At 39.4% G+C, this 15,845-nt stretch overlaps 1 long non-coding RNA gene across 1 annotated transcript in view; it reads right to left on the reverse strand.

Moving 5' to 3' along the window:
- Positions 1–451: 451 nt before the first annotated feature.
- The window catches only part of LOC134416800 (uncharacterized), a 109,916-nt gene continuing 94,522 nt past the window's right edge, over positions 452–15,845 (reverse strand). The window contains exons 5-7 of the long non-coding RNA XR_010027400.1: positions 7,520–8,049; positions 5,581–5,670; positions 452–1,606 (exon numbers count right to left, since the gene is read on the reverse strand). This is a non-coding gene — a long non-coding RNA (uncharacterized LOC134416800). The remainder of the gene's footprint in view (positions 1,607–5,580; positions 5,671–7,519; positions 8,050–15,845) is intronic.

Consider the following 15,845-nt stretch of genomic DNA (forward strand, 5'->3'; position numbering starts at 1 on the left):
GCCTTTGATTTGTTATTAATATTCAAGACTTTGAATGCAGAAATAACTCTCTCCCCTTACCCCCTACACACCCAATCAGTCCTACCAAAAAAAGCTTTTCCAGTAGCCCATACTAGCAGAGCATCCTCAGACTGAAAGGTTAGGTGGTGCTTGCAATAAAACCAAAAACTATTTGGAGACCATGCACTCTATGACCTTGTGCTCAGCTCTTGGAGGAATACGGATGCAGCTGAAGTCTCAGTTTAAAAGTCACCAAGTCCTGGCATTTTGCTCTTGTTGGAGGAAAGGCAAGGTTTGAAGGGGCAACAGGGTCTCTGTTCATCAGCTTAGGTGGGTGTTGGCAACAGGCATGTTTTAAAAAGAAAAATGCCGGTACTTTTGAAGAAGTAATTCCTCATTTTTGAATTTTTGAATTTTGTCATTTAATAAAATGCTTCATTACAGCAATTTAAGTATTCCTGGCCAGAGAACATTAATATGAATGCATCTGTCTTATACACTTGAATTACCTCTGCAATTCCTGTATGTTTTCACATGCAGCTCTGGGGGTTTGCCTGTGTAGCCAGCTGCATTCACAACTCAAGCATGCCTCTGTGAAATTTTGGCTCATTTAGAGCTACCTTCCACATGCTCTAAGTTATATTTTGGATTTTGACATATTAGACAAATAGCCAACAGACAAAGAGCATATTTATTAAAAAAATAAAATTATTTTAATTGCTCAACCTACTCCTGCCTGAAAAATAAGTGCAAGCTATTACTGGCACCAGACAACTCCCAGTTTTCACTGGCCAGCAAAGCTGCATCTGCAAGTTCAATGAGATCAGTAAACAGTGTAGGTTAAGTAACTGATTACTAACATTTTCCTTGAGCTACAGAACTTTTAAATAAACAACAACAACTGTGATCACAGTAACCTTCCAGAGGTTAACAGCATGCAGGTGGTCAATTGGAATTAAATGCAAACCAGACGGCTGTGGCATTATAAACTGAACATCTCCGTTCAGTTTGCTTCAGGAATTGTGTCTTCTTTTTCAAAAGCCTCAATGATACAACGCATAAATGTCAAAATGACAAAAATAAGGAAGTATGTAATAGACTAAGCATTTTAATGCCTTTTCTGGCTCACTTTTGCAGGCTGAACTGTCTGTGTTGACCACATTTGATGGCATCAGTACTTAGTATGGCTGTGTGCATGAGTTTTTAACAGCTAACATAAACAGAGATGGCCCATCAACTAACTGAGCTGTGCTGTGGGCTTGTTGTAAACCACTGGTATGATACATTTTATACTTCATTTATGATGCCACTTCACTGACCTTGAAAGACTGCTCAGAGTATTGGCAATCAGATATTGAACTGGGAATAGTTTCAAATCCAGCTAGTGATGGTATAAACACTGATAAGAATGGATCATTTATGTCAGTAGACCTTTTTTAAAGCAGGTCTCTCAGTCTATTCCTAAGCCAAGAGGAATAGCTAATACAATTGTTGACCACCGAGAAACTTATTTGAAAGGTCCCCAGAATAAGCACAGATTTGAGTTACAGGAGCTGAGAACCATCTTGTCCAGGACAAATGCTTTCTCCAACATCATCAACAGGGCCTGTGAAGGAAACACAGATACATCATCACTGATAGAGACTCCTCTTAGAGGACTGAGCAAAAATTACCTGTGTGGTTCCCAAACACACTTAAACTGAGGACCTGAGAAACATAACATAAGTTTGGCTCACAGTGGACTTTTTTACCCAGGCATAGAAGTTCCTACTGGAGGGGAAAATAAAAAAAGAGGAGAAACCTTGAAAAAGCCATCATCCCACATCAAGCTTTTGGTATGTGCAGTGCACAAAGCATTTGCTTTAACAGCTTCTAGAAAAGTGCTTTTCAAAGCTGGAATCTCCTGCTTCCACACTGGCCTATCCCAGGAAATGAATGCCCCAAACCCACAGGCCCTGCAAAGAGCAAGGGACAGAAGTGTAAAACACAGAACCATGACCATGTCCACATGCACCAGCCAGCACTTGGATTCTATGGAAAAGTGCCAGCACTTCTGAAACTTGACACTGCTCAGAGATACACATTCAATTTGAGTGGGTGCCAGTAAATAAATACAAATTTGTTGTCATGGTGTTTTGTAATACTGGCTCCTTAAAGCTAGTAACACTCACCCCCTAGTGAAGCAATTTGCCTCCAGGTACAATTGTTTCTCAGGCTGCCATATCACCTCCCAGTCTACTGTCCTGTACCTTAACCCAGGCTGTGAGTCACAGGCAGCTCCAATGTGCTTGTGTGCAGCAGGGTGGTGCCAGTGAGGTCAGGGCAAATGTCCCCAGCCATCCTCCAGCAGCTGCTTCAAACCAGGCAGTGGAAATAGTGGAGTTACAGAGATTTCTAAAGCGTATCATCACATTGTCATTTGTGCAAGGTTGACACAGAGACATGGAAACTTTAAAGTGGGAAAAGACCTCTTAAATCGTCGAGTCCAACCATTAACCCAGCACCACCACCACGTTCACCATCAAACCATGTCATCAAGTGCCATATCCCATCATTTTCTTAATATTTCCAGGGATGGCCACCACTTCCCTGGGAAGCCTGCTACCATGCTTTATAACTCTTCCCATGAGAATTTTTTTTCCTAATGTTCAGTCTTAGCTTCCCCTGGCACAACTTGAGGCCATTTCCTCTCATCCTACCACTAACTATCCTGGAGAAAAGACTGACACCTGACTACAGCCTCCTTTCAGGGTTGTAGAGAGTGATACGGTCTCCCCTGAGCCTCCTTTCTTCTAGGCTAAGCACCCCCAGCTCCCTCAGTTGCTCCTCATCAGAACCGTGCTCCAGACCTTTTCACAGCTTAGTTGCCCTCCTCTGGATGCTCTCCAGCACCTTTGTTCCTTTGTTGCGCTGCTTATGGAGGACACATTTCCTCTGCAGACACATCTACCTGCTCACAGCTGATGCCTCCTGCACGGGCAGGTATCTGCTGGCCCTAGATCAGAGCTGCACGCGTGCACCATACCCCAGTGTTTCTCCCAGCCAGCCAAGCTGGGTGGCCAAACCTAAGCAGAGAGCAACTGAGCTCCAGCTGCAGCCTTTCCATTACTGGTAGCACCAGTTGTTCCCTCTTCTTTCTGCTCAGCCAAAATTTTTTCAGAAAATTTATAGGAATTTCATAACCTCCATAAAATCTGGTTTAAATAAGCCAGTTCAGAAGTTATTAGGGAAAACAAACACTCTGGCAAGCTTTTAACACACTAACGAGGTCTTCAGCCTCAGCAAACACTTAGAAAGTTGAGTGAACAATTGAACACTGAATATTTTGAACATCTTAAAATGCAGGTTAACCTGTGCTGCAATGAATGTCCAGCGTTATCCCTTTCCAAAAACAGCTTTGTTCTGCTTGTCATATATTTGTTCTGTGTACACTTATATCAGCTGAACTAAGATGTTCCTCCAAAAACCAAGGAAAACTTCTGTTACTAAGAAATTCAAGGAACACGGTTTTGCATCTACCTAAAGCAATAGAGCCTCAGTTCCGTAATGATGCAATGATTCTGTTACAAACAGAAACTTTGACTTCAACTCCGCAGCAAGTACATGTAACAATGGACTGCATGATGCAGAGGAGAATTTTTCAGCCTCTTCAACTTCAACCAGCATTACCTGTGAGTGATACATTACAGAATTGAATGCCAGAAAAGTGGATTTTAGAATAAAAAGTATAGTGTTTCATAATTTGATTTAAATCAATTATACCATCTCTCACTGGAATGCTCATGAGCTTCAGAAATAAAATATATAAATGAAACCAGCTGCACTGGGTACTCTTTCCTTGGGATAGATTTCACTTGAACTCCACCAGCTTTCTTCCGCTGCAAGTTATTGTAATGCAGCATCAGAGTGGAGAGCTGTACAAGTTACTGCAAGGTAAACAGTTTCCATTAAAAAAATGCAGAAGATTAAAATAATTTCCTGCAATGGCTGGCTAAAATCTGAGGAATTATTCATTCCTCTGGGGCTGACAGGGCAACCAAGGTAGTTACTGGCACCTCAGCAAGATCCATTAATCTATAGCTATTTACTATATCACATAATCTTTCTGATTTGTCTCAGTCTGGAGCCCCTCTGTGCCCAACAGCATGGAGGTCTGCAGTGTTTAGAATGAAGAATAATTACAACTGGAGAAGCACATGCAACCAAAGCTCCATGTTCTTTAATCTCCAAGTCTAATGCGTGTGTAGATTTTGGCATCACTCTTAAAATGATTGTTTGTAACTAAATACCGTATCTCAGTGCTTAGATACCGCGATGACTGAGCTTTTCATAAATCAGAATAAATATATAAAGGCAAAATCCTTTGGCTGTACTGAACTCAATGGGAGCACTGCCAGCTACTTTAAGGGAGCCAGGGCTTCATGCAAAAGGTTTTCAGCAGCCCAAGCTGTCCAGTTTTGGTTGCAGTATTTTCAACTCCATTTGAAGGCCTCTTTTTCCCATCCAGCATCTGCAGTAGCGTGACACTGAGATAAAATTGCACGCTCAATTCCCAGCCAAAGTAACAGGAAAATATCCTTTGTTAAAATGAGGGGCAATTCCAGCTTCAATTCACAAATGCAAGGTACAAAATCCTCTGAATTTGTGTAGATTCCCCTGGGTTTTTTCTGTTTCTTATAGTGGACAGGCTCCTGCCCAGAGCAGAAGGCAGTATCCTCACTGGATGTTCATTTTGGTAACATGCAGAAATGAAACAAAGGGGAGCTCCACCTCTCCTCCTTTTTTGATCTTTCCTTAAATAAACAATCATATTCTCATATAGATGCTTATGTATCTTTTCTTAGCATGTTATCCAAGTGTCTTAAATTCCTCTGTAGTGTTACACCAGTTCCCTTCAAAGTGAAAAAATGTCTCATTCTACAGTCAGAGTACTCAAAGAGAGGCAAAAAGCCAGCTTGTAGCTGAAAACAAGATTATTTTCATAGCCACTGTGTGCTTAACTTTCCCCAGCTCAAATAACTTAGAACACAAAAGCAGGTGTCATATGCAATAAGTGGTGATTTAGTCAAGTGATGTGTGCACTACAGTATCAGTCTAACAAACTCTGTTTACACTGATATACTTAAAATTCTTGCATTCCTAAGAAGTCAGTAGCAGAAATGTGTTTGTATAGGATCAACAGTGTCAAATTAATATGCATGACAAGACAGCGGCTTCTATAATAATAAAAAACAAAATTATTTTGAAATTACTTTTCTCTGTAAGTCTAAATGTTCTTGTGAATGAAGAGACAAAAGGAGGAGGAGACAGAAAAAGACAGAATGAAATGGACTTTTTCATAACGAGGCAAAACAAGCTAAAAAATGTGATTCCCTTCCTTTTCCTGAAAGATCGAAAATGCAGATCCTATTCCTAGAATGATTCAAAGTAATCACTAATAAACACAATTATTTTGGGTAAGAACAGGTTATTACTATAAATTCCAACTAAAGAATAATTTTTTTAAAGACCTAAAAAATGTTTAAGGAATGGAAGGATAATAGTAAATGGCAAAAATTTCAACACCAGGAAACAACTCACTTGTGAGAAGACTCATGTTCACAATCTTTGGCACATTCAGTTGATGTCCCACATGGCACAGTGACCTCACGATCCCTCATCTCTTTACCACTATGAAAAAAAAAAAAAGGAATCTTATAAAAAAGGGCTTAAGGCAAAGTGGGTCAAGGAAGCAGGTGTTCTGGTATATTTTAAGTAACAATTTCTTCAATGAGAAATAGAAGCAGGAGGTTTGACCCCTAACAACAACATCACAGAGAGGGGATGGGAAGGTTTTAAGTTTGAATGATGACTCCCCTGAAATGCGCCTGTGACCTGGTAACCCCTGTGAGACAAGGCAGAGCTGAGCTAAGGAGGAGAGGGGGCTCCAAGAAACAAGCTTAAGGTTTTTGGAAACAAAGAGACCTCTCAAACAGGTCCTGGAAACTACCTTAATGAAAACTGCCAGGATCTACAAACTCTCTCTACAAAAAATACTTCCAAGAGCTGGGATAACTACCTCATCTAAAGCATACTTTAAAAACGTATGTCTGTGGATAGATGGGAATGTCTCCCTCCAAAATCACATTTTATTTCAAATTTCAGCACTGGACACTCAGCTTTCCTCAGTATCTAAGTTAAATTCTTATCCTTCTGGCTTGACTGAGCTGTCTTTTAGAAGACATCCTCACCTCCAGTGATGGAGATGGCAATTCAAGGACCACATAGCAGTAGATAATGGCCATTGAAAATATTTTATCTCCTTAAAAAACACAAGTAGAAGACTGGAGAATATGGTCAAGAACCAACTTGCAGAGGAATAACCCCTAGTAAAACCACCACATGGATTTCATATCCTTGCAGTTTCCTTAAGTGTCATATGAGATATTAAACTTCTATTTCTTCTGGTCTGAGGCATAATAGGAATTAAGCTTTCCCTCATTTTGCCAAAGAACCTGCAATTCTGTTTACCTGGCTGTAAAAACAAGCCTACTCTCTCGAAAGACAGAGCTGCATAGAAATTAAATAAGATCAAGACAGCATTCAGCATGACACCTAGAAATATACTGTAGATGTAACAGGAGAAGATTGGCCAGATTAGGCACAAATAAAGTAATGTTGATGAGACTACTCTCTTGTATTACCAAAGAAAGGGCTAAAGCTAATGCTTAAAGTGAACTGGGACCTATGGGAAAGGCCATGAAAAAATAACACAGATTTAAGGATCCTGCATTCACCCCTTCTTCTTTCTTTTTTTTTTTTTTTTTTAATATATTTACTCTTTCTCTTTCTGTGCCTACAATTTACAGAGAAGCAGATGGACTCCTCTGACCCCCACATTTCAATATTCACCATCATGGAAAGCTGTGCAAAACATTTCTTGTGCCCTCAGGAAGCTGCTGAAATTTGGAAAGAGAAAAAGCACACAACTTTATTGAGGTCGGTGCAAGCCTAGAGATTTCCAAGTTGCATGTCTCTGTTAATCAAAGTGACTGTGCCAACATGATTAGTATGCCCACAAAGCCAAGCCAATCAAGCAGCTAACTGAGGGAGACCACAGAGCAGATAGCAAATACCACTGGAGTTGTACATTGTCTCAAAAGATTATCACTGCAGTTGTTCAAACTCTTGTGACCAACAAGGGATTTCAGTGACTCATTGCTATTGTGTTTCTGCAGCTCAACATTATGTCCCATGCATATTCTGGAGCTTCATAGCACCACATGTGTATAACAATGTGGCACTCTTAATAAAATATCTTTGTCGTTAAAGAAGTACCAAAAATATTCGCACAATAGCAGAATGCCAACAAAGCACTGAACTACATTAAACAACTCATTGGGTGCCATTCCAAAACAGCATCTGCCATGGCCCCAGGAAGTAGCTTCAAAAAAAAATAATAAAATAAGAGATTTTTCTGAAAGATCACAGCTTTTAACATACCAAGGAAAAGTCAAGAACAAATTAACATATGACTCACCTCCCTGAGGTCTATCCCATGGTTTCATTATCAGTCAAGCAGAATCCATTGTTGCAAAAGCAGTTCAAAGCATCCACTCCATCCATGTGCCACACTGAATACACAGCAAGTCTTCATGTATATAACAGCATTGTTAAAAAAGGAGGATGGCAGGATAACATTTAAAAGGAAAACAAACAACCCCTCCCACACTGGAGTTGGAAAGGCCAGCAAAGCCCATACATGTCAGTAAGGGCTAGGAAAGAAGATGCTCATTTTTCTGACAGTCTTAAAATTTTCCCAAGAAAATGATGGCATGCAGCTGGAGCACACCAATCAGCTGCTCTGGCAAAGGTCACTGAAGGAAAGATCCCCTGCTAGTTCAAGCCGTGGCTTCTTAAACAATCTCGAAACAACTAATAGCATGTGAACGTGAATGCTTCTTCCTCCACAGGAAGGAAAACAGGGCCCACATAACTCCTGGTGTCCTCTGAAAGTACTGCTTCCAAGCAGAGCAGAGTGCCTCCTTCTGATCAGAGCAACCAGGCATGCTGAAATGAAAACAACAGACTCAACTGACAACCTGGAAAGGAATCATGGAGGAGTGAGTCCCCTCCAAGAGACAGGGTTTGGGCTCCTGCCACAACTGAAGAGGCAGATGTAGCTTCTGACACTGACAAGCTCTGAGTGCCACATCAGAAGAAAGTAGGAGATAACAGGGAAACCCTCAATACATCAATCATGTCACAGAGAGGTGTCAGGCATAGTAAGAATCTGGCTGAGTTAAGGTTAAAAAAAAAGAATCATGATATTGGGCTTTTAGTTGGATAACTAGGGGAAGGGGGGAGGACTGTATTTTCTAATTAAGGTCCTGATTTAAAAAATGCATGTGCAGAAGGTGCTCTAATGGCAGATTTTGGCTGCTGAAGAGTGGATGAGCAGTGGGGGGAGTCCTGCAGAGGGACAAGTTTCTAGGGATGCTGCTCCTTCCTCTCCTTTCTCACAGCTGATGGCATGACACAGGAGCCTCTCCCTGTCAGGTAGTGACTGGAACTGAAAATATTCACACTCTTCTCTCCCCATTTTCTTGTTTCCTTTTCAGTGTCCTGCACTAGCTTAGGAACAACACATGAGGAGCCTTATGGATATGATGGACAACCCACACCGGCACCAGGCCATGGAATGCCATCAGACCTTCCCCTCAAGAAACAGTCCTTCCTCTTCTTGCATTCCAAGCACAAACAGAAGACAGTGGTTTAGGACTCCACTCTCCTAGGGACCACATCCCTGGTGTATTAACTGCTTGCCATCACTGCACTTTAGGAAAGCCTAAAATTTGGCAAACCTCTTAAAGTGAGAATCTGTTCTCCATGACAGGTCTTGAAAAAAATTATGCAGCTGAAAGGATGGCTATAATAGATTGGAACTTCACAGCCTCTTTGTGGTCACTACCACAGAGCCAGAGGATCCCACTCACAATAGCCCACGAAAACAACCAAAATATAAAAAGCTTAAAATGAACTCAAACTTGAAAGCATTACTGAAGTTTACCATGAAAGGTGCACTGTGCATATATATAGAACAGGAACCCTGCAACACACAAAGCTTTCTACAGATATTCAAGACACCCTTTCAACTTTGATTCACTTAAGCAAAACATCACTGAAGCAATGTTAATCCTCTTGTTTACAGTTACACCCACGAAAGAATGGGAATTCACAGCTCAAGATCAAACAGATACACTAAAGGGAGCTATTTAACATCACTAAGGATAGCACCCTGTAATTACTGTATCAGGGAGGTTGCATCTTTCAACACAGATTTTGCTTTAAGAAGAAAAAAAGAAATAGGGAGCTTTATTCAGCTCTGGTCTTGCCTCATCCTGATATCTACTTCAAGTTAAAACTAAACTAAATACCAATTTATTGACCATTGTTTCAGGACCCCAGATCATCAGAAAACTATATGAAAGAAACTATATGAAAGAGGCAACACAGCTAAAGAAGTATTAAAGGCATGGAGCAACCAAATGCAGCTGTGTACCCAAATATAAATATTTTCACCTTTGCACCTGCAAAGCACAACTGCTACCAAGGTCAGGTTGAAAACTGGAGAATCTTGAAGAGCTCAAGGCAAACATAACCTTTGATGGTAAGACCCTAAACATCCTACAGTCCATGTGTGAGGTCTTATTAACTTTCACAGAGTATTTTTTGGGCAATGTGGGTGCCTGATTTTCTGATCCTGTATTCACATTACTGTCAGGACATGGCTTTTCCAAGCAGCCTTAGCCTTAGGAGGTGGAGTGCCTTAGTTATATGAAGTAGATGTCCCAAAATGCAAATTCGAGCCTTTTATCACATTGACAGCATTTCAATAGAATCTAGGCTTGGTGCTTCAGTTCTAGTAGCAGCTCTAGGTTCAACATGAATGCCAGACTACAGAAAATCCCCTAAACTATTTAGAAAGGAATTTATTTAGCTGATATTCCTACTGAAGTTTGCAGTTAATCAATTATCCACAAGAATTCACCATGAAGTCCACAAGATTTTATGAACCCGTTCAATAAGAACAGTCTAAATACAAGCGCAGAATTTCTAACAGCAGAGAATTTATTAATATCTTGATATTTTCCATAAGGAAGAAGAAAAATAGAAGGAAGACTGTTCCTGTGAAAACAAATGGATTTTGCTAGCAACTTCACTCAAATGATTCCTGTTGCATTACAATCCTACTAATGCAACTCCCCTGTGCCCCTGAGAAACCCCATCCACTTTTAGCAGCTGAAGCATTCAAGATCTACAACATAAAGCAATTGGATTTTGAATGCAGGTTGCTTCATTTTAAAACATTACTGCTCTTTGATGTTTATCTGTTTAAGAGAGTTTATTGCAGCTAATTCACAGCAGGAGTGCCCTGTGGCATCCTCAAAAATTATATTAAAAATATAAAAGATAAGAAAGGAAAACATAATAATTATATAATCTAATTTTTTATGGCTACACAACAAAAATTAAATCCTAATTTTGTAATGTATATGCATAGAACTATTTCTGACACATACCAAAAGCATGAAGCCATCATACACAGGCCTTTTATTGGAAAGTCTGACAAACTGAAACAGCAAGGGACTCAATACCATATTAGTTAGGTTTCAACTTTATTTAGAAAATGAGTTGCAAGGATAAGCCAGAAACAGATGGATGGCAGGTTGTTACCCAGGAACAGAGTTAATTCACGAATGGTATTTTTTGATGAACTACTAGTCCTACAACTGCTGCAGTCACTCCCCTGCACCACTGTAATTAATTAATGTCCAAAAATTGACCACTCTGGTGCATGGCCTGGTTTGCTCAAGGTGTTAATGAACATGCCCACGACACACTAGCAAATGTAGTCAGAATACAGCAAAGCCATTAAGACCTGAAAACTGCATTGTGCCAAGCCCAAGGAAATGTATAATCAGCAAAACACAAACATCATTACCATGCTTTTATCTTTAGCTATATCTTTTGAAGGCAGAAACTTTCAGGCTGCATCTTGAGTTGCTTCCCGAGTAGCAAATTTGGTCCAGCTGCAGTGTAGATCAATTATTATGGATCAGCTTATCTGTAATTTCGCACACAAGAATGAAAGAGTGTTATTCTATACTAACACTGCAAGCAGAAACTTCATTTGTGGAATCACATTGCAAAGGAGTTTTTATAAAGGAAAGGCTCAACTGAGAGATCTTCCACTGAGCCATCCCTTTAAAATATCCCTTCAAAACAGCCCTTCTGAGATGCTTTCCACAGGTCTTATGATTACACCGAATTTTCTTCAAGCCTAAAGGTTCTTTTGGTGTTGCTGCCTTCTCACCACAGCCCCAACTCAGTCCACATATAACTAGAAGATCTGCAATTCATGTTATTCCACAGGACTGGTAAACTTAGAAAGTTTTTTAGAGAAGGGAAGAGTTTAAAGATGATCTGTCCCAGATGCAGTGGCTGGAGAAAAATGGGTGATTCCAAAGGAAAAATGAGAACAGATATCCAGGTCCCTGCTTCTGCTAAAACGAATGAGGATGGATTCACCAGACATTCAAAGGTCAGCTCTGAGCTCCTAAGTTTCTCCCAGTCTGAGACCACACGTTGGGATCAATACAAATGCCTTTCCAGGTCAAGGAGGGTTAAGAATAAAGACTAACTGTGAAGAAATACAAAAAAAATTAAAGATAGTCCTCCACAATGACTGAAATTTTAGATAGAAATGTAGTTCAACAGAAAAAGGGATGTATTTCAACACACCTAAACGGGCTCACGTAGATTCCTTAGGAACCAAGTTCTTTGAAAACAGACAAAGGAGTCTTGATTTAAACAACTTGGGAATGCTGGAACCCACCTGAAAGTCTTATATGTGATAAACAGCCTAAACAAAACAAACAAAAAAAACCAAAAGAGTATTTCTTCATTTTAAGAGAAACTGCGCCACAAACTTCATTAAATTCTCAGTTTGTCCTTTTATTCCAGTGTTGAAGACTGCTGATGCAGTAAATCCTGTCTAGTAAATAAAAAAGCAACACAGAGAAGTACCTTTCAAAAGAGACATGCACAGGCAGAGACTCTGAGGAAAGAGCCATTGTTCCAACTATTGCACTCAACCCATGTGCCTCCTTTTTCCCTTAATGTCTAGTCTATCTCAAGACCAAGCAAAACTGAAGTATTTAATGAACTCCCAGATAAAAATCCTGTTCATTTTCATGGCCATCAACAAAAAATGAGATGCTCCACTTTGCCAGACACACTGAAAACATTGCTTTTAGACAAAAAAATATCCTTTGAATATAAAAATTGTAGGCTTAAATATTTCCTTTTCCTAAATTATGCCTTAATGGGGAAAAATCACAAGAGACTATATTCTGTCTAAAACTGAGTAACATTTCCTCCCGGACAGGCACTTCGGAGAGCTTAGAGCCAGCAAAAGGCAGGTGGGAGGATCTAAGCCATCTAGATCTAAGGATCTAGAGCTGACTACAGCCCTAAGTGTATCTTTAGCTCAAACTGACCACAAGACACACTTGTTCTGCAGAGGGGATCTGCAATTCAATTCCATTCTGCCCCTTGCAGCTGAGATACAGAGGCCTTTACTTGTCCTCTGTCACTGTTTTACTAACACCATACATATATACTGGCTTATTAGTGAAGGCTATCTCTGCACAGAGCTGCTGCTGACCAGAAATTTCTGCAAAAAAATGAGAATTTAGGGAATTTACACAAGTCCAATTTAAATGTACATATTTCCTCTGCTAGAATCCAACTCAGATTTGAAAAGAGAAACAAATAAAACTGGAGATCTGCTACACTTAATATTGTCTCCATAAACAAAGGTGGGAATGAAAGACTCCAAACGTGAATTCACTATTTTTATGTAGCTTCTATTTCATGACCATCACCAAGGTACTCCTCATACATGAGAGAGGGAGGGAGAGAGGAAGAAAAAGATTTAATAAATAACAGAGAGGAAAATCCTGATGACGTTAATCTCAACCACAGTGAAACAATAGCTTGAAAGCACGCCAGGTCTCTCTCAAGTCCCAGGCTGAAGCCCAGCATCCAGTTCATTAAAGTAAATAAAATATAACGGTGAATTAAAAAGAAAAATAATAAGAAAGATCACATGAATAATAGAGATAATCTGAGCACAAGTCCAACCAAATGATGTCAACTATTATTTAATTTTTACTTTGCTCTCTCAGAGACAACACCAGAGAGAGCAGGGGGAGGGGGACCCAGGGAAGTAGTGTGTTAAGGAGAGAAAGGCAAGGATATCCCAGAGGGGTTTTGATAACATAATCACTAAAATAATATATATACATTTTAAAGCCTTTTGACATTATTCCCTTCCAAAGATAATACAATGGCAAGTCAGGAGGAAAAAAAAAAGGCAATATTCAGAACTGCAGGAATATTTACACTGAACAGCTCTGGGCCATTGTATCCCAAATGCACCTTCAGTCAGGATAGAATTTGGCCCAGTGTGGACAGTTGTTTATATAATTATTGTGTGGGTTAAATCAGTTCTTGACAAAATAAAGTTTGACATTAGTTGGTTAAGTCATTCTTATTTAATATTATTAGTATTCAACCAGGGATGAAAATTTGGATGTAAAAAAGATGCTACATCTTTTCTTCTGGCTTAGTGGGAAGCTAATCATAACTGTTTTGAGAAGTCTTTTACGTCCAAATTCATGGAGATTTTTTCCCAAACACCTAAGGACAAATTTTAATACGATCTTCTTCACACCAAATCTCAGGAAAGCATTCTGGCTTCTGATCAACAGCACCAGAACTGAGATCTTTTAGGGGTACATTCAAAGACCCAGGAGATTTGGTCTGTCACAGACAAAAGAAATCCTACTCCATAAGCTCCCATTGGCAAAGCTTTACCAGGCACTGGCATTAAGCATATATTTAAAAAAAAAATTGTATTAATCAGTATTTGAGTTAAAAACTTTGGATTCTCAGAACTCAGGTTGTGCAGGTTACATAAATTTAACTTTTGCACTACCTTGATAATCAGTCCTTACTCTAAAACCCAGAAGGATACCAAAAATCATGATGATTGCTGTTATCTTCAGTGATGCCAGATTTTCATCTCCAGACACAGAAAAGTCACAGAAAAATAAAAGTGTTACCAAGTACAGTTTCATTTCTAAGCATTGAGCAAAACCTCAGTCACCTTTGTAATCAACCTGTGAATTAATGACAATAAAGACTTTTATGCTGATCTGAATATAATTCTTGTAGAGCTGAAAGGACAGTGGCAGGTGGGCGGAACTGTCCATGACTATGCATTTCAGTACAGCAAAGCAGATTTGCTAATTTTTTTGGCTGCCTTTGCTGTCATTTTGGGTTTTGACTTGACTGACCTTTTGTATCACCCTTCCTCAGTGTAATATACACATGGAAATTGAGTGTATGAGTAGGCATTCAAATCCAAACTTTGATTCTTGGACATGAATAGCACAAGTGACCAAATATTAAAACTACCATATTTTAAATAAAAAAACAAACAAACAAAACTATAAAATAATCATCTCTGCTTCTACCTCAATACAGAATTGCAACATTCGCAAGCTACATATATTAATCAGGAAAGCTGATTGTCCAACCAGACAGCAGGCTAAAAAATATTAACAATTATAAAATATGAATTGCAAATCACAAGTGCAAAAACCTAAGTATTTATGAACAGTCTTCAAACAATGAATTATTAATTGAAGAACTTTGTGAGCAACTTCCTACAGCAAATAAATCAGAGAATTCTGCAATCTGCACAAACAATTTATTGAATAAATTATTAATTGTGATTCAAGTATTCACTCAGATCTGAATCTTTCTTTTTTAGTTAATCTCTATGAAGATTAACCAAAAATCTGCCTAATTCTATTGCCATGATGTAAATTAAAATGTATCCACTACCTATAGTTTTATTGGAAGTAGTCAAGCATGTGGCAGAAAGATATTGAGGTCATTCAAACTGTAGTCTAATAATCTAATAATCTATTTTACCTTAAAGTGAAATTTTGGGTGTGTTAGAAGCACAGTGATATATGACAGGAATTTCAGATACTTGCAATTAATGGACTTCCTGAGAAAATCTGACTGTAACTGCATATATTTATAGCCTTACTTGTAGAAACAAACGCAAAACAGATTTGGGAATAAGATCAGATTTCTGTTCTCTTTAAATCTGGGATAGGAGAGAGGTGTTTTGCATGGATTTGCTCAGCATGCCCTCCAAGTCATCCCCTGCCCTTCTGGGTGAACTTGGCAACTTTGAGCTCATTTGTTCTCATTTTGCCTCAGTTGCCCAAGTCTGTAAAGAAGAAACTTCTCTGGGCTGGAGAATAAACACACTGGGCTGATCAGGGCTTAAGATGAACAGCAAATCATAAGATTGAAAGCCAAAGTAAGGGACTTTGACTTCTAGGAATGAGTGTCATGTTTACAAAACAGGATCACAAACAGCAGCTTTTTATTTCCTTTCTTGATTAGCCTACAACTTCTGCCTTTGCAGCTAACATTTATGACTACTACACTGGTTTAGAAATAACCACTCTAAGCTCTGGTGAACTCTCAATGTATTGGGTAATACCATAGTAGGAAATAATCAAGAAAAAGAACTGCATGGTCCATTATTTGGGACGTACAATAAGCACTCTGCAGAGAAAGAACATCTGTGATGCTGACTGTGGAACATGGGGATCCCTGAACACATCCCAAAGCCACACCAGGCAGCACAGCAACCCACAAAACGTGGCTCTGCAGCTCCCAGACCACAGGCAGGGAAAGAATCCATGGCTGTG

Source organism: Melospiza melodia, chromosome 3, assembly GCF_035770615.1.
Source record: "Melospiza melodia melodia isolate bMelMel2 chromosome 3, bMelMel2.pri, whole genome shotgun sequence".
Lineage (NCBI taxonomy): Eukaryota > Metazoa > Chordata > Aves > Passeriformes > Passerellidae > Melospiza > Melospiza melodia.